The sequence below is a fragment of the Lissotriton vulgaris genome, chromosome 6, assembly GCF_964263255.1.
Source record: "Lissotriton vulgaris chromosome 6, aLisVul1.2, whole genome shotgun sequence".
Taxonomy (NCBI): domain Eukaryota; kingdom Metazoa; phylum Chordata; class Amphibia; order Caudata; family Salamandridae; genus Lissotriton; species Lissotriton vulgaris.
Genome location: NC_141694.1, coordinates 60,654,310 through 60,673,811, shown reverse-complemented (window position 1 = coordinate 60,673,811; position 19,502 = coordinate 60,654,310).

The window sequence follows — 19,502 nt, the reverse complement described above, 5'->3', positions numbered from 1 at the left end:
AGTTACACATCATTTGCATCTGTGGTTGTATGTCATGGCTGACAGTAGCAGCTTCACAGTCACAACACGTGTCATCACTGTGTATGGAATCAGCACCTCAATAGGACCTGCTGTAACACACCCACTCGCTCATCATTCCGGGTGAAAGATGTGTAAGGCCAAGCCCTACGTTTTGGCCTTAATTAGCCACAACTATTTCCTTCCAAAAGAAAATGTAGGCTAGAGTTCCTTAGGAGTTTCTGGCAATGTGAGGTTCATGCATCACTCATCCTTTATAAGCCCTCATCTTTTCTTAGGAGCACAGAAGAGTAGTGTTTGTATCGCATCCTCAAAGCTTGTTGAGTCTCAGGTGCCTCTATTTGAGTTGGAGACAGATTTTATTCCTCTTCCATTCATGTGAAATGTCCATGCCATTACAGGCAATCTTCCTCCTGTTCACACCACTGCACACAATCATCCTCACGTTCGTGCTACCCCACACAATCTTCCTAATGTTCATGCCACTCCACACAATCTTCTACATGTTCATGTCACTCCACACAAACTATCTCATGTTCATGCCACTCCACACAATCTTCCTCATGTTCACGTCACTCCACACAATCGTCCTCATGTTAATGCCACTCCACACAAGCTTTCTCATGTTCATTCCACTCCACACAATCTTCCTCAAGTTCACGCAACCACACAATCTTCCTCATGTTCACACCACTCCACACAATCTTCCTAATGTTCATGCCACTCCACACAATCTTCTACATGTTCATGTCACTCCACACAAACTATCTCATGTTCATGCCACTCCACACAATCTTCCTCATGTTCACGTCACTCCACACAATCGTCCTCATGTTAATGCCACTCCACACAAGCTTTCTCATGTTCATTCCACTCCACACAATCTTCCTCAAGTTCACGCAACCACACAATCTTCCTCATGTTCACACCACTCCACACAATCTTCCTAATGTTCATGCCACTCCACACAATCTTCCTCATGTTCACGTCACTCCACAAATCTTCCTCATGCTCACGCCACTCCACACAATCGTCCTCATGTTAATGCCACTCCACACAATCTTTCTCATGTTCATGCCACTCCACACAATCTTCCGAATGTTCATGCCACTCCACACAATCTTCTACATGTTCATGTCACTCCACACAAACTATCTCATGTTCATGCCACTCCACACAATCTTCCTCATGTTCACGTCACTCCACAAATCTTCCTCATGCTCACGCCACTCCACACAATCGTCCTCATGTTAACACCACTCCACACAATCTTTCTCATGTTCATTCCACTCCACACAAACTTCCTCATGTTCTTGTCACTCCACACAATCTTCCTCATGTTCATTCCACTCCACACAATCTTTCTCATGTTCATGTCACTCCACACAATCTTCCTCATGTTCACGTCACTCCACACAATCTTCCTTTTCCCTCTCTTGCAACACCTTATTACAGAAGAGGAAATTTTCTGACGATTCTCCATAGCCCAGCTCTAGTTACAATCCTACATCACCATCCTCAAGATTTGCTGTGGAGGAAGTACCTATGATTTGGAAAGTTCAAGAAGTTGTTGAAGACACAAGGGGTGGGAGGACCCGTATTAGTCCTATTATCAAGTTGCCTGTAAAACTAGCTGATCATGCTCACGCCACTCCACACAATCGTCCTCATGTTAATGCCACTCCACACAATCTTTCTCATGTTCATTCCACTCCACACAATCTTCCTCAAGTTCATGCAACCACACAATCTTCCTCATGTTCACACCACTCCACACAATCGTCCTCATGTTCATGCCACTCCGCACAATCTTCCTAATGTTCATGCCACTCCACACAATCTTCCTAATGTTCATACAATCCACACAATCTTCTACATGTTCATGTCACTCCACACAAACTATCTCATGTTCATGCCACTCCACACAATCTTCCTCATGTTCACGTCACTCCACACAATCGTCCTCATGTTAATGCCACTCCACACAATCTTTCTCATGTTCATTCCACTCCACACAATCTTCCTCAAGTTCACGCAACCACACAATCTTCCTCATGTTCACACCACTCCACACAATCTTCCTAATGTTCATGCCACTCCACACAATCTTCTACATGTTCATGTCACTCCACAGAAACTGGGTTCCAAAGAGGGAGGGAGGCAAAAGGACACTATTTACCACTCAAAATAGTGGAAGGTCCAGTAACAGCTTAGTGTCTGTACAAAGTACTAGGGAGTCAAACCAAAAAGGGGGTTGCTGTACTGTTCCTAAAGAAGTCAGAGATAGGAAAGTTCTTGCTGGCGTGACCAAGTAGAGGGGAAAGACAGGGGATATTATTAATACCCTGGGGAATCCATTATGTTGGATATATTTGCCTCACACACCCCGAGGAGTGTCATGCTTCATCATCGGCGGTTGCTCCTCGTCGGGGAGGCGGTGCAATCCCCGACGGGCACACCTCAGAGAGGGGCTCTTTGGCGGAGATCTTTTTTCCAACTGCCTGTAGGTGAAGTGGGGGTATGTGGGCAGGGAGGTGTATACCTATGGTAAGGTAGCTAAAATGTAATTAGGGGTACCGGAACAGACTTTATTCTGGGGGTCCCCTAGCTACGGTTAAAAAGTGAAACTAGTCCCCTAGGTGTCAACCAATTATGTTGTGTTACCCTAGAAGATACTAGTGGTGCATGTGGTCAACATGTTTCTCGCTCTTGGTATATTTACCGCGATTCTTCAGGACCAAAGTGAAGACAACAACATGCTCGTGTCATATGTGTTGAAATTATTTACCTTAGTGGATCCTCCTATGTCTATGTCTGGAGGAAGGATAAGGGAACAACAATTAAACAAAATTGCCAGTCACAATATTGCCAGGAAGAACATATAATGACATGCTGGTGGTATTTGATGCATGCCAAGTGTATTGAGCGTGCAATGCAAAACTGTGAAGCACACGCTCTAACTAGTACTGTGACTCATACTGTGGAGAGTGAAGGTGAAAATTTAAAAACAAGGGTGTAAATATACAAGGTTAAAAATGCAGCATTCATAGATCTCAAAAACCTGCCTGTGGTATATCAGATATGGTGCAGGGTTTTAAGTGAGGACACCACTATGTAGTATGAAAGGCATGACAGCACACTTTCACTGTGATCTTTAAAACCAGTAAAAAGGAACATGTTAACATTACCCTACTCACCTAATGATCAGAACCTAGAGGCCACATGAGTGTTCGGCAGGGCTGAACCACAGCGCTAAGTGACCAGAGATACTACACCAATATACCAAGAGCGAGAAACATGTTGACCACATGCACCACTAGTATCTTCTAGGGTAACACAACATAATTGGTTGACACCTAGGGGACTAGTTTCACTTTTTAACCGTAGCTAGGGGACCCCCAGAATAAAGTCCGTTCCGGTACCCCTAATTACATTTTAGCTACCTTACCATAGGTATACACCTCCCTGCCCACATACCCCCACTTCACCTACAGGCAGTTGGAAAAAAGATCTCCGCCAAAGAGCCCCTCTCTGAGGTGTGCCCGTCGGGGATTGCACCGCCTCCCCGACGAGGAGCAACCGCCGATGATGAAGCATGACACTCCTCGGGGTGTGTGAGGCAAATATATCCAACATAATGGATTCCCCAGGGTATTAATAATATCCCCTGTCTTTCCCCTCTACTTGGTCACGCCAGCAAGAACTTTCCTATCTCTGACTTCTTTAGGAACAGTACAGCAACCCCCTTTTTGGTTTGACTCCACACAAACTATCTCATGTTCATGCCACTCCACATAATCTTCCTCATGTTCACGTCACTCCACAAATCTTCCTTATTCTCACGCCACTCCACACAATCGTCCTCATGTTAATGCCACTCCACACAATCTTTCTCATGTTCATGCCACTCCACACAATCTTCCTAATGTTCATGCCACTCCACACAATCTTCTACATGTTCATGTCACTCCACACAAACTATCTCATGTTCACGTCACTCCACAAATCTTCCTCTTGCTCACGCCACTCCACACAATCGTCCTCATGTTAACGCCACTCCACACAATCTTTCTCATGTTCATTCCACTCCACACAATCTTCCTCATGTTCTTGTCACTCCACACAATCTTCCTCATGTTCATTCCACTCCACACAATCTTTCTCATGTTCATGTCACTCCACACAATCTTCCTCATGTTCACGTCACTCCACACAATCTTCCTTTTCCCTCTCTTGCAACACCTTATTACAGAAGAGGAATTTTTTTGACGATTCTCCAGAGCCCAGCTCTAGTTACAATCCTACATCACCATCCTCAAGATTTGCTGTGGAGGAAGTACCTATGATTTGGAAAGTTCAAGAAGTTGTTGAAGACACAAGGGGTGGGAGGACCCGTATTAGTCCTATTATCAAGTTGCCTGTAAAACTAGCTGATTATGACTTGTCATAAGTATATCAATTTATTTTTGTGTTTAATTAGAGAAAATGGGGTCATGGACCTCATTTGGAGGTAGTCAGGGGTCGCAGTTGTGACCTTAAGATTTCTCCCTGATACTCCTGGTACTTCCTTTGCAACCCCTGGCCTCAAAGGGGGCAAAACATTGCCTTCTCTGAGGCCAGGGGTCGGAAAAGAAGTGCCAGGGGTAGCAGGGAGGAAACTAGAGGTCTCAGTTGTGACCCCCGACTACTTCCAAATGACGTCCATGAAGCGGGTGATGTTGTGCGCTGTTCTTATTTCCATAGTAACATTTTATGGTCCACATGTCCATAGTAATGTTCTATATAACACATGTGTTGTTGTTTCAAAGTGTGTTCTGCTTCTAGAATGTGTTTGGGTTCTACTGGGTCAGTTGCTGCTGATCTCTCAGATCACCTGGATGCTATTCTGGTCGCGGGCTTCCTTATTATGAATAAACTACCTTCTTGAAATATTCATCACTTAAAGTTGTGACTACATGCTACAGTGAGGTTCATGCGTAACTCATCCTTTATAAGCCCTCATCTTTTCTTAGGAGCACAGATGGGTAACTGTGGTATTGTATCTTCAAAGCCCATTGAGACTCAGGTGGCCCTATTCTTGTTATTCCAGACTCTGGCTAACTTGCCAGCAAGTTAGAAATGGTAGAGGCAACCATAGGAATACCTGCTGTGGGCATATCGGTCATGAGTAGTGACATGTCACCTGCTTCCACTATCCAGTCTTGAGCCTCCGTTCCCAGGCTCTGTCTGCCGATGACACCTCATCTTGACACTTCTTGAACCAAGGCTTAATGTAGGCAACAGTCTCAAGCAGATGTGGAAGAAATAGTATCTCCTGATGAATGTGATTGGACAGTACTCATGGAGTAGACGGAACGTGTCCCCAGTGCTTGTCTACCCCATAACATGTCTAGCGTTTGATGACTCTGTGATTGGCTACTTATGTTCTCTTTCAGTTTTCTTCATCTCTCCATCTCTGTGGTGTCTTGAGGCACCAGATTATGACATGGCGTGCTCCCTGACGCTGGCCGGCTCAGGATCATTGTAATCAATGTGCATAAGGTGGATGAGTGAGAAGTGTGTCAGGACTCCTTTGTGAAGTCCCAGTCCCAGGTACCTGCTCTGCTCTACTGATGAAGCAGGCGTCTTCCTGAACCGATCCCATAGTAAGCGTCTTTGTGAGGGTGTGCTGGAGGTACTTTGGAATGGTTGTCAGTATTGAGAAGTGGGGCCATTGTCTGTGTGAATGTCCTGTGACAGTCCGTCGATGATCACACCGTTTCGTGCTTCGCAATCGCTGTAGATCACAGTGTTTGAATCTTTGGAGCGCAGACAAACCCATGAACCCTGGGATCTCCCAAACCTTCTTTATAAGGCCTTCTGGGATGAGAAGTGGTGGGCGCTCGACCACTCCAAGCACCTGACAGACGGAGGACCAAAGACACGATTCACTTAGCTTTGGAAGAAGTAAATTAGCTTTCATTTACCAGTAGTCTTTTAATATTTACAAAAGGTGGTTTTACATTCATAACAAGATTGAATCACAGTTTGCAACCTCATCGGGAATAAAGTGCTATACAAAAACAATGCACATGTTTTGTTGTGGATAAACCTATTCTCAGGGGTGTCGAGTGGGTGTTCCAGGGCTGAAAAGCCAGGAAAGTTTGTGCACAGTTACGTACTTGTTTGTGAGGCTTCACAAACTTCTCTCCAACCCATTCCCTGCACGGAAAGGGCTGGTAATTTAGTCCTGTCAAGGGCATTAGTAAATCCCTTCCAAGTGTGGGATGGGCAGAGAACACCACTTAAAATCAGGAGGTGAAGTGGAAATGGTTTGTCTATGTGTAAAAATACTTCTCCCTGGAGGAAAACATTAACAAGGAGAAACTAAAAGAGTTGTTTAGTAATAATTAAACACTCAGCATACTCTAGATTAAATGACAAATTGATAAATGATTAGATCATTCTTCGTTAGGTTTCACGAGGGGAGAAATAAATACAATATAATTGAATTTTCAGGCAGGAATAGAACTTTTATTGGGGAATTGAAGATTAAAATGCATATTAATGTAATGATTTTACTGGGAGCATGAAGACTACCCATACATGACTAAAAATAATGGCATAAGTGTATAAGGTATTGCTCTTTCTATTGCCTATGTTCATATGCTGTGGAAATGTTCTTGGCTTGGGTTTCACCACTGGTCTTGCAATCATGCTTGAACTTGAATCAATGACTATCAGTTCTAGAAGTACACATGACAGTGTCGTCTAAGTAATGTTTACCAATTCTCCATTGACATTTTAATGAATTTTGGGCCTATGCCCGAAAGACTTGCTGTGCTCGATGAAGGTTTTAGTGTATTTGTTACCAGTCCGTTTGGGCGGGGACATATTTTGTTTACTTTTAACTTGTATGGAATTGTTTTTATTTGCATAAACATACCGAACATTTATGTACATTTTGTATCCCTGAAAAAGTTCGAAGGAGACAAGATGCATTGGCTTTTAGGATAGATGCTACCTTTGGCTACAGTCAAATCAATTTTATATGACGAATGAAAAGGAAGGATCTAATATAAACTGCACCTTGGACCACTGTTACATTCTTCAAAAAAGAATGTTATTTGGATACTGGCCAATATTTTGTGGTTGTTAATATATTGAAATGATGTACATTTCAGGGATTTATTCCTTGACAGGAGGTTTGTGGTGGCTGTTCCCTCATACCTGTGCACCTCATTCTTCTTTCATTTGTGAATTTATAATTATTGACATGACTTTAGGGATTAGAGGTAGGTGTGGTTTGTATTTACTTTGCCCCCCAGTCAGTAGCGTTGTGACCCCCCCCCCCCCCCACCCCCTCTCACTGTTTATTGTTGCAGCTTAAGCGAGGGTGGTGTTGGAACTCTCAGTTATTTAGGAGCCTTGTCTACAGCTCTGCAGACAAAAGCTCCAAAAAGCAGTACAAATACAAAAAAAATATGTGGGACACCAATAACAGGTCAAGCAAGACAAGTTAAATACAACAACGAAATGCAGAGGAAAAGAGGGGAAAAGGGAGAGAGAGAGCTGGAAGGGAGAATGAAATGAAGGGCATATGAAATAAGGAAGAGACTGCAACGAGAAGGAAGGGTAAAAAGGATGAAAGGATGGATGCAAGGGTGAATGGAGTGATGGGTGTAAGAATAAAACAATATTTGCATGAATGAGAGAAAGAAACTAAATGGAATGATACAAGTCTGGATCAATTGGTGAATGGATGAATGGTCGCCTGGATGGAGGTGTGGAAAAATGGATTCCTGGATTGATAAAAGGAGAGTGAATTGGTGGATGGATGTAGAATAATGGATGGATGAATGGATGGGTAAAAGGATATATGAATGTCAAAGTGTGAGAGGAAGGATGAATGGAAAACTAATAATGAAAGGGTGGATTGATGGAATGGTGAAAGTATGGATGAAGGTATGAAAAGATGTATGGATGGATGTATATATGAAAGGCTTAAAGATGAACGAAAGGCGTTAATAAGGGACCTCATCTATAGTGGGTAGGGCATACTCGCTTAGCCCACCCAATGGCATTCGAAGTATGGATCAAAGTGGGGGGTATTTTAATTTAATAACTACTAGCTTGGCCCCAGCCATCTATTATAAATCACTTGAGCTTTCTGTGTATGTCCAGGTGGAGTTGGAAATATAATTTCCCTAGTCCCAGAGAGGTCTCTTCCGCCCTTTACAACATCTGCATTGTCTTTCATGCATGGAGCGCTGAACGTGACACACCATATAAGGCCAATGTAAGTAGTCACCTTGTGATTGGTGAGCAGGCACAGGATGTATGTCTTGCCAATTGCAACGCCCTTCAGTTTCTCAAGCTGAAGCACATTTTTACCAGTGCCTCTGTGGTTCTGTGGCTGCCATTTCACGGTAGCACCAATAGTAATTTCGTGTGTGTATGCATGTGAGAGCGCATCCTCTATTTGTGCACCAATATGTTTTTAATGTAATAAATCCCTGTGGGCTGAGATACAATGTGGGAAACAGCCCATCAAGCCAATCACTGAAGGGAGCCTGTTATGTCATCATGGAGCACTGCAAGGCACATGTGCGGCAATACATAGACATCATATGTTTCGTATGCTCATTTGCCTGGCTCCTACTCCATCCCAGGAACTTTTGTTAACCTTATGACATAGGGGTTGACCATACCAAGCGGTCCAGCATACACAGAGAGTGTATGCCTCTCTCCCCCGCCCGGGGTCCAGGTAAGAAGATTTGTGACACCCAACATTCCATTCCTCCTTAACTGCAGATAAACCAAGAAAAAAAGAAATGGAAACCAAACTTAAAGCAAAAATTACAACATTCTTCCTCTCCTCTTGATCAGTCCCCAAAGACCCAGTGCCTACCCAAACACAAAATCTCAATACTGTTGAGAGGGTGTGGTGTCAGTCCTTCGGTTGTACCTGGGTGTTCCCTTTCATTGGTTCTGAGACTTGCCTGATGGTAGATCACAACGTTCTTGATGTTGGGCAGTCGCCTCATGCAACAGGTTTGTTTCTACTGACGCTGACACCCCCCGACCCCCATGGCAAGTGTCTTCCTTCGATATGCTTAGACCTCCTCCGTAACCCTCCTCCTGGTATTCACCGGGTCATTGAATCCCTACATCAACCCTTCTGGACTGCAAGTCAACCCACTGGATCCCAGAAACATTTAAAGAACAAAGAGTTCCTTGGGATAGTCTCTGTTCCTCTGCACGCTGACACCATGGTGTGGTGAACTGAGGTGACCATCCCTGGACCAGGTTCAAAAGGATGTTCATCAAGAAGTGGAAGGTGCACTCGTTGAAATCAAACACAAACTTGCTTAGTCCAAAAGTAATAATTTTCTTTATTCTGGCAATCTTTACCATTAACGACAAACAGCCAATGCGTTTCGTTCCCTGTCGGAACTTCGTCAGGGCTCAAAATATAAGTAAGCCAAATCAGCGTTGCAACTCAATCCAAAACGGTAAGGCTTAATGATAGACACATCGTTTTGATGGCTCAATTCAAAATATATGATCTATTAGATATGGTATAGGACAGTGACCACAAGGCGATGACAATATCCACACGAAAAACTTGTTTGTCCAGGAGCAAAGTCAGAGGAAAATATCTTCCTTGTAAAGGTATTAAGATGTAGATGTAAAGAAGTAACACCCATAAGCTCCCAGCGGTGATCCACTCCTTTGTCCCCTTTAGGAACAGCATACCTTTTTCGTTTGAGAATTAACAGTGGAGCATGTATGCTGACCCTTATTGCAATCTAGGTCTCCAATGTTTTGTGATGGAACAATATATTGCTGCTCATCAATGCAGAGGGCATTGTTTGCGTGACACTGACCACAGGTACTTAGTGAACTAACCAATGCAACCAGTGCCACACAGTTTCATTAGATGCCTGCAGGGTTTTGGTGTGGGGTGGCATTACAAAATGTCCAGGGCAAGTGGCATGCTCTTTTGCTATTTGTTCTACATGTTCAAACTTGCATCACATGCTCGTGCAGTAAGATACAGGAAGGTTTATTTATAAAAAGTTTACACCGTGTTAGAGTCACAAAAGTGATGCAGAACTACGCTAAATCTTTTTTCACCTATTTACTTTCTAGCGTAAAACTTGTTTTATGCGGGACAATAACTTGGAAGTAAAGCAATGCAGCACCAAGCGGGCGTACCATGAGTGGTACATGGTCGTTCCCATGCAACCACCCAAGTTTTCTGACGCTAAGCCATAATTACTTAATAGACAAGTAGTAGCGTCAGAAAATAGCGCCCATTTTAGATAGGCGCTATGAAGGAGAAAGGCTTTTATTCCTCCTTTCTTTTATGACTTTGCATGTGTACGGCACCGTACAGCACCCATGCAAAGTGGGCAAAGGTTTAAAGTTAGTCTAAGCAAAGTACTTTGTAGTGGAAAGGAATCCTTCCAGTACGAAACCTATGCCTGACTCACGTCGACTCCCTTGCACTATGGAGGCAAGGTGCGTCCATGGCGCACGGACACACTTTTCGAGAGTATTTGCGGCTGCTGCTCTGCGCTGCGTGAGAAACTGGGCGCAAGGTGAATACCCCTGTGAGGCGAGTGCGCCTTCAGCTAGGGTTGCACCTGGACAAACAGCACTAAACCTCTTTCACAGTGTGAAAGGTGATGCCTGCAAGTATAACATTTTATTGTAGGAGGGAGCTTACCTGGAAGCCAGCTTACATGCTCTAGCAGAGCGCTTTAACTCGGCTCTGGAATGTGGTAATTTGTTTCAAGTGCCCTCTAGGTGCCCCCACCTCCGTGCCCTTCAGGAGAGCCGTGTTGGGCAGGGTGCATTGTCTTTGATGAAAGCACTGCCCGCTTATTCATGCCGGGGCTTCTAAACTCCCAAGTGTGGGATTTGGGGAGTAAAAGAGGCCTTAGTCACCAATTTGTGTGTACAGCGGACGTGGCAGGGGGGTTGGCGAGGGAAAAGTTGGAATACAGTTACTTCTGGAGCTGAGCTTGGCAGGGCCGCCCTCCAAGAGCCTGGGTTTCGGGTCAGGAACGTGAGAACTCTTGACTCCCCCTATCTTCGCACGCCGTGTGACCTTGTGCTGTCGTCCTGAGCGAAGGGTGGAATCGCCTCAGTGCCAGCAAAAATCCAGATGGCAGTCGGGCATGCCCTCCCAAACGCCACCAAACATGCGCACTGGGGCTACCAGCAAACCACAGGAGGTGGGGGGTCAGAAGTCAATGCACGTGGAGAACTGCCCAAACTCTGCACATCCTCACTACATTTTTAAAATGATGCACACACGGCAATGCACGGCGGCATAAACACCACTCTCAGTCACGACCGCCACCCTGGCCCTGCCGGCTGCGCATGGCCCCTGAGCGACGCACCCCGAGCATGGGGCAGCAGAGCAGGCCAAGATCACACATTCCCACCGTGCACACAGACGCCGAGAGCGTGCACCGTAACACCCCCCACGGAGCACACCTGGCCGGCGGGGAACCGAACACAGAGGTCGCAAGAATCAGAAATCAACCACTGCAGAACCCAGGGGAGGGTGAAAGGGCAGCAGGCTGCAACCCCCGGGCGGCGACTGGACGCAGTGCTCGAGGGATGCTAAAGTGCAGCCGTGCTGGTGCATGCTCTGGGGATGAGGCTCGCAGAGACCCGGATGTCGGGCTCGAGGGATGCTAAAGTGCAGCCGTGCTGGTGCATGCTCTGGCGATGAGGCTCACAGAGACCCGGATGTCAGGGCCAGCACGCACAGTTACACCGAAAGAACACGCAGATTTCAAGCACCAGCAGCACCAAATCATCCTTTTTAGAATACTCTTTATTTGGTTTCTTTTGCACTTTGAACATAATCGCTACAGCAACTACGCTGCGGATTTCAAGTCTCACACGCGATAACACCAAAGTGCTGGTGTCCATGCCAATGGCACCAGCACATAGGTATGGACAAGAAGTGTGTATGCAAAGGCCTCCCGGTTTTGGCAGGTCGGAGATCCCCTGCCCCGGGCTGCCCAAGCTTCAGATGGAGGAGCCATGGCCAAGGGCTCTTGACAGAACTGTTAGCATGCATAGGGGGGTCATTCTCTCTTTATATCCATCACTTGGTTTGTCTCCTAGCTATTATCAGTGTGTCCATCTCAGCCTCCCGGCTATCCTCGAATGTCCGCGGCCCCACACCAGTCCATGTCGTATGTCCATTGCAGAATGGCGTAACGAAACTTGAAGGGTCCCCCCCTGTAAAGTAAATGGAGCCCCCCCCCCTCCCTCTGGACTCAGCCAGAAGCTCTTAGGCAGGGAACTGTGCTGAGGTGGGCCCCTACGACACTGAGTAGCCCCACCCCCATTACTTAGCGCTGTCCCTTTTGGCCACGATAAAGCCCTGATTCACCAGCAGTCTCTGGTTTTTAGTCAGACCAGTTTCCTTCAGATCCCTAGTAGTAAGGTTGGTTCTTGATATATATTGGTTTACCCACTATGGTCTCCGATGTTCTGCCTATTTTTTCCAGTAGCGCACTGTCGCGGACAATCGCATGCAATGTGTAAACAAGTACCTCTCTGTCCACATCCCATCTTGCAATAGTCTTCCTTTGTCTGCCTAAGTTGTCTCCTTGTTTGGTATATTCTATGAGGGGTTGTGAGCTGAACCAACCTAGAGTGGGCCTTTATTCATACTCTGTAGGACCCTAAGGGCCTCTTCCCACATATCACCCACTAGCTCCCAATGTCGCACTCCCATTTATTGCGGACAGCCCATAGTTCTCTCGGTCTGTTGACCATGAGCGTGGTGTATGTTAGCGATGTTTCATTTCTTGCCGTATAGCCTCCATTTAACCATCTCTCAGGGGTTGATTCTTCCACGGTTTCTTCGTCCGCCCCTATATTCGTTGGCACTGCATGTTTAAGTTTTAGGGCTCATTCATTTCATATTTGGCCTGTAGGTGCTTGTTGGCGTCCCAGCCTCTCTGAGTGTTGAGATTCCTATATTGTCCCAGTGTCTGAAGTCCTCAAGGGCTGCCACCGCCTTCAGTCTTCTATTTAGTGTCTGCGAGTCAGCTTGTTTGTCCACCCCATTTTTTTGTTGAACCTTGGCTCAGATCTGCCTTTTCTGAATGGTCCCTCCAGAATTTTCTACTTTTCCTGGCTTGTGAACATTGTGCACTTTACCACTGCTTGATAGTAGTAAAGCTCCTCTACTACCCCTTCACACATGCTGTATACTGAAATTCTCCAATTGACATATTTAACTTCTTTAAAAGTCCATTGTAAATGGGGCCTAATGCACATTCGGCATAGAAAGTTAAATGTCATATGTGAGCTACAGAGTATATTTATATATTCTATTTATAACAACCAATTATGTGTGAGAATACATCTCTGCCAGGAGAACCACTGTACTCTGGTTAGGTTGAAGTTTTCAATGAAATACACTACCATCACACCTGCAGAGAAAGATGTCTTTGCCATGGAGATTTTTTTTTATATATTCATGTCACCTCTAAGTTGTACCCTGTAAGTAACAGGGTAGGGTGAAACCTGAAGGTCTCAGCAGCCTTCAACGCCATGTCCCACCACACCCTGATCAAAAGGTTTCATCAGATCGAAATCCGAGAGGACGTCCTCAATGGATGCATCTTTCCTCTCTGGAAGACCACAGAGAATCCGCCTACCACTATTCTCCTCAGAACCGAAACGAACATCATCTGCGGCGTCCCTCAAGGCTCATCACTCAGGGCTCCTCCCTCTGCCCTACCCTGTTCAACCCCTACTTGACCCCCCTGGCCAACACTGTCAGAACTCATGGACTGAACATCATATCCTACCCAGGTGACTCCCAGCTCACCCTCTCTCTCTCTCCGAAGAACCATCCACCACGAGGGCCAACTTCCACCTGTGAATGACCAGCGTAGCCGACTGGATGCCAAGCAAGTGCCTCAATCCTGCTTAACTAGGACCTTCACCCACTCTCACAGACCACGTCCAGAAACTCGGCACCATCTCTCAAACTCACCATGAAAAGCCAGATCAACACAGTCTCCTCAGCTTGCTTCCTCACTCTTCGCATTCTGCAGAAGACTTTTAAATGACTCCCAGTTAGCACCAGGGTGCCGCCTGCACTGTGAAAACATGGAGCAGCTGCTCCTTGTTTTCACATGGATACGCTGCCCTGGGGCCAGCGCAAGTTTGCGGCTGCCCTGGGGGCAGCACATACACCATAATTGTAGGCATTGTCACTGTTTGCGCCCAGCGCACCTTTTGAAAGGTGCGCAGGGCGCAAAACAGTGATAATGTGTAATACGGCCCCTGGTTGACCTCCTTGTTGGACTGTTTGCCCAGGGTGGGAGTCGAAGAAGTTGTCACTCCATTAACTGATCTGGCTTTCCTCTCTTCGTCCGGCCCCCACTCCACTATTGCCATTCTTGCGTGGTGGGCATGACTCTCCCACCTGGCGCCTTTGCCCAGGTTGTCTCTGCCTCTGCCAGGGCTGGCGCCTCCTCCCCTTTACATAGAGGCACCCTCAAAGCCAGCGCCCCCAGGATCCAGAAGACTGGCCTTGTCTGATTGTCTTGTATGGATGGCTATCTTGGATTTACCGCTACTTGGTCTCAGGCTCACTCTGTGACTCCTCCTCTTCCCGCTCCTTTGCCCGGGACCATGCAGCGGCAGGTAAGGTTGTTGGGAGGACTGATTCTCGCTCCACTGGCCTCTGTCTCCTCTTTGGCTCTCCACCTCTGGTCCCCAGCTCAGTCTCCCCTACCACTAGTTTTGTAAGCCTCAGGATATGGAGGTGGCAGGGCCCTCTCTCTTGCCTTCTCCCAATCTACCTGGCCGCCTCTGTTGCTGATCGCATGGGATCTGCTGTGTCGGTGTCGGGGCTGAGTGTAGCAAGCGGTGGAGCTTGATGTTTGAGCTGATTGCATTGGATGATGATGCAGGATGTTCAGGGTCCTGGGAGAGCCTTGCTGGATGATGGCTGTTCAGCCATCTTGTCAGGACACCACCCCCTCCATGACAACATACCTGGCAGCAAAAAGTCACAAGCTGATTCACCTTCCAGAATGGATCATTGGGCAATATGTGCAAAACTCCTCCCACCTGCTGGACCGAGGATGATTTGTTGACACATGCCACTCCAGTGGGTGCACACCTGCCAGAGCCATCTCGTTACATGCCTACATCCATGCACAATGAACTCATGCAGAGTCATGTGCAGGACACCTTTCACGCTCCCTAGAGATCTGCAAGCCATATACCAAACGGTCAACCAAGTCCAAATACACAAAGACACAAGCCGCACAAGCAAGGATAACACAGCCCCTGACAGCTGCATACATCCTCTGGCCAACCACATGGAGACTAAGGGTGTGTGTAACTCGCGTCATTCCCCGTAGCATAATCATGTGGAATTACCGAAAGATTTAGCAAGATTACGCAGAATTACCTGAGAAGAGTTATTCTGCATTTATTGCTATTTTCTTAACTGTAAATGCACAAGAGGATCCATTTTCGCTAAGAAATGAAACCAAATGCAACAGAACACGACTAGCAGCATGATCAGCAACTACGCATGCTTGCTAAATGTGCACTTGGTTTATAATTTTCGCCCGAACGCTTGCGTAATTAAGAGTAAGTTGGAGGAAAAAATCCTACCGCACATTTAGTGAACGTGAGCAGCTACTTGTGCTGCCGTGTCCTATTTTCTTAGTACAAATGCATCCTCGCATCCATTTTGGAGGCGAGGGGGAATTCTTTGTCCTAAGAAACTAGTCTAAATGTCAGGAGTAAACTTGGGGAAAATTGTACCCCAAGTGCAGAGTTGGTGCTCCAACTTTGCCTGTTACACGTCCAGAGCTACGAAAGGCGGACACGCCTAAAGACTGCATTTACCATAATGCTCGAGGGTTACACCCGCTGGTGAGGTCAGAAGTGTGCGACCCATAGACTTTTCACTTTAAATGGTTCCCTTGAACCTTGGAGCTGACGAGCTCGGACACCGCATCTTCGCGCCACGAGGGGTACCAAACCTGTTAATACTTTGGCGACCTATCCAGTAATCCCTGTAGAAACCTACACTCTGCTGATGAGGAACAACAATTCCGAAACACCGGTGTACAGAGTTGGTGCTGCAACTTTGCCTGTCACTCATCCAGTGCTACGAAAAGCGCACACGCCTAAACACTGCATTTACCATGATGCTCGAGGGTTACACCGCTGGTGAGGTCAGAAGTGTGCGACCCATAGACTTTTCACTTTATATGGTTCCCTTGAACCTTGGAGCTGACGAGCTCGGACACCGCATCTTCGCGCCACGAGGGGTACCAATCCTGTTAATACTTTGGCGACCTATCCAGTAATCCCTGAAGAAACCTACACTCTGCTGATGAGGAACAACAATTCCGAAACACCGGTGTACAGAGTTGGTGCTGCAACTTTGCCTGTCACACGTCCAGTGCTACGAAAAGCGCACACGCCTAAACACTGCATTTACCATGATGCTCGAGGGTTACACCCGCTGGTGAGGTCAGAAGTGTGCGACCCTTAGACTTTTCACTTTATATGGTTCCCTTGAACCTTGGAGCTGACGAGCTCGGATATCGCATCTTCGCGCCACGAGGGGTACCAAACCTGTTAATACTTTGGCGACCTATCCAGTAATCCCTGAAGAAACCTACACTCAGCTGATGAGGAACAACAATTCCGAAACACCGGTATACAGAGTTGGTGCTGCAACTTTGCCTGTCACACGTCCAGTGCTACGAAAGGCGCACACGCCTAAACACTGCATTTACCATGATGCTCGAGGGTTACACCCGCTGGTGAGGTCAGAAGTGTGCGACCCATAGACTTTTCACTTTATATGGTTCCCTTGAACCTTGGAGCTGACGAGCTTGGACACCGCATCTTCGCGCCACGAGGGGTACCAAACCTGTTAATACTTTGGCGACCTATCCAGTAATCCCTGAAGAAACCTACACTCTGCTGATGAGGAACAATAATTTCGAAACACCGGTGTACAGAGTTGGTGCTGCAACTTTGCCTGTCACACGTCCAGTGCTACGAAAGGCGCACACGCCTAAAGACTGCATTTACCATGATGCTCGAGGGTTACACCCGCTGGTGAGGTCAGAAGTGTGCGACCCATAGACTTTTCACTTTATATGGTTCCCTTGAACCTTGGAGCTGACAAGCTCGGACACCGCATCTTCGCGCCACGAGGGGTACCAAACCTGTTAATACTTTGGCGACCTATCCAGTAATCCCTGAAGAAACCTACACTCTGCTGATGAGGAACAACAATTCTGAAACACCGGTGTACAGAGTTGGTGCTGCAACTTTGCCTGTCACACGTCCAGTGCTACGAAAGACGCACACGCCTAAACACTGCATTTACCATGATGCTCGAGGGTTACACCCGCTGGTGAGGTCAGAAGTGAGCGACCCATAGACTTTTCACTTTATATGGTTCCCTTGAACCTTGGAGCTGACGAGCTCGGACACCGCATCTTCGCGCCACGAGGGGTACCAAACCTGTTAATACTTTGGCAACCTATCCAGTAATCCCTGAAGAAACCTACACTCTGCTGATGAGGAACAACAATTCCGAAACACCGGTGTACAGAGTTGGTGCTGCAACTTTGCCTGTCACACGTCCAGTGCTACGAAAGACGCACACGCCTAAACACTGCATTTACCATGATGCTCGAGGGTTACACCCGCTGGTGAGGTCAGAAGTGTGCGACCCATAGACTTTTCGCAGGGGCACGAGAGCCTGTAAATCACATTGCAGGTGTTACAATTACTAAAACTATTTAAGTGCCAGATCTTGCCGTTGGCTCTGGTGATCGACTTAATTTTCGTGGTGAGGGCACAGGTTGTACAGCCCCCGCATAGGTAGTGACCCGGCGGGATGCTCGAGTCTGTCACCCTTAATTGTGGATATGAGTGGACCAGCCGGTCTTTCAGACTAGGAGATCGCTTGAAAGCAAATCTCGGTTTTGGCATTTTCATAGAGTTGGTGCTCAGCAAATGCCAGTGTTTTGTGATTATTTGGCGGATCTTTGTTGAGTGGGGCCCGAAGGTGGTAACTATCGGGATACACTCCTTCTGCTCTTTGATCTGTCGGTCAAGGAGGGCTTCCCTTGGGGTGTTGAGTGCCCGCTTTTTAGCTTGCTTCACTATTTTCTGTGGGTAGGCTCTTACAGTGAGTTTATCCGCTAGTTCTTCCGTCTGTTCCAGGAAACTCTCTGCTGATGTACAGTTCCTACGGTATCTCATAAATTGCCCCACCGGGAGATTGTCCCGCAGGGCCCTAGGATGAAACGACCTGTAGTGCAGCAGAGAGTTTTTGTCCGTAGGTTTCTGGTGGACTGAAGTTATAAGTTTGTTATCCCTGGCCTGTATATCCAGGTCTAGATATGTTGCTTTTTGCCGGTCCACATTCCATGTGAATCTCAGGCACCGGTCGAGACTGTTCAACCATGTCAGGAACTGGTCCAGTACATCTGCGGAACCCCTCCAGATGCACAAGATATCATCTATGTACCTCTTCCAGAGGATGATGTTCCCCTGGAAGAGGTTAGATGCGTGGTAGATGTAATTAGTCTCGAACTGGCCGACATAGATGCATGCCAGGCTGGGGGCAAAAGTTGCCCCCATCGAGGTCCCTGAGGTCTGCAGGTAAAGCTGGTCTTTATACGCAAAAAAAATGCGTGTCAGTGCAATCTCAATGCACTGCAACACGAAAGTCGGTGCAGTGTCATAAAACCACTCACATTCCCCCAGAGAGCGAGCTGCTGCCACCAGCGTCGCCTCCTGGGGTATGTTCGTGTATAGTGACTCGATGTCGATCGTCACTAGAAATTGCTCTTCAGGGTCATATGTTACTGTTCGTAGGTGAAGGACTGGGTTCTGTAAGACCCAGCGGTGCCAGGGCATAACACCTGAAACCTTCGTGGGTTACCTGCTCCGGCGTACGAATGACAGAGACACGGGACACTTCCTTCGACGTCAAAGATTCAAGGTTTATTTGCTGCAGGGAACACAGAGATCACGACAAGTACACAGCGTGCAACTTGGGGAGACTGCTTCAAATTGGTTCTGTAGATCGCTCCTTTTATACAGTTTTTACCCATAGAGTTACATTGAACACAAAAGTTTACAACCCGGTTCCCACCATTATCCCCCAGAGGGGTCGCTTTGGTCGCTTTGAAACACATCAGGTCCGGAACATAAGTGCGGAAACATTTGGCGGTTCCCAACTGTAAAAACCCATCTTCCCAACATTAGCGAATTCCAATCAGCAGTAAAACAGATCGAAATAGGAACAAAGACAGGTGCAGAGGAAGACGAAGACAGTGGGGAGATCGGAAAGGGTGTAAAAGGGGAGGTATCAAGTAACACGAGATACAGGCATCAAAGGGACGTGCCTAATGAGATGCACGGCTGAGACAATAAGTCCGTGCGGCAAGATG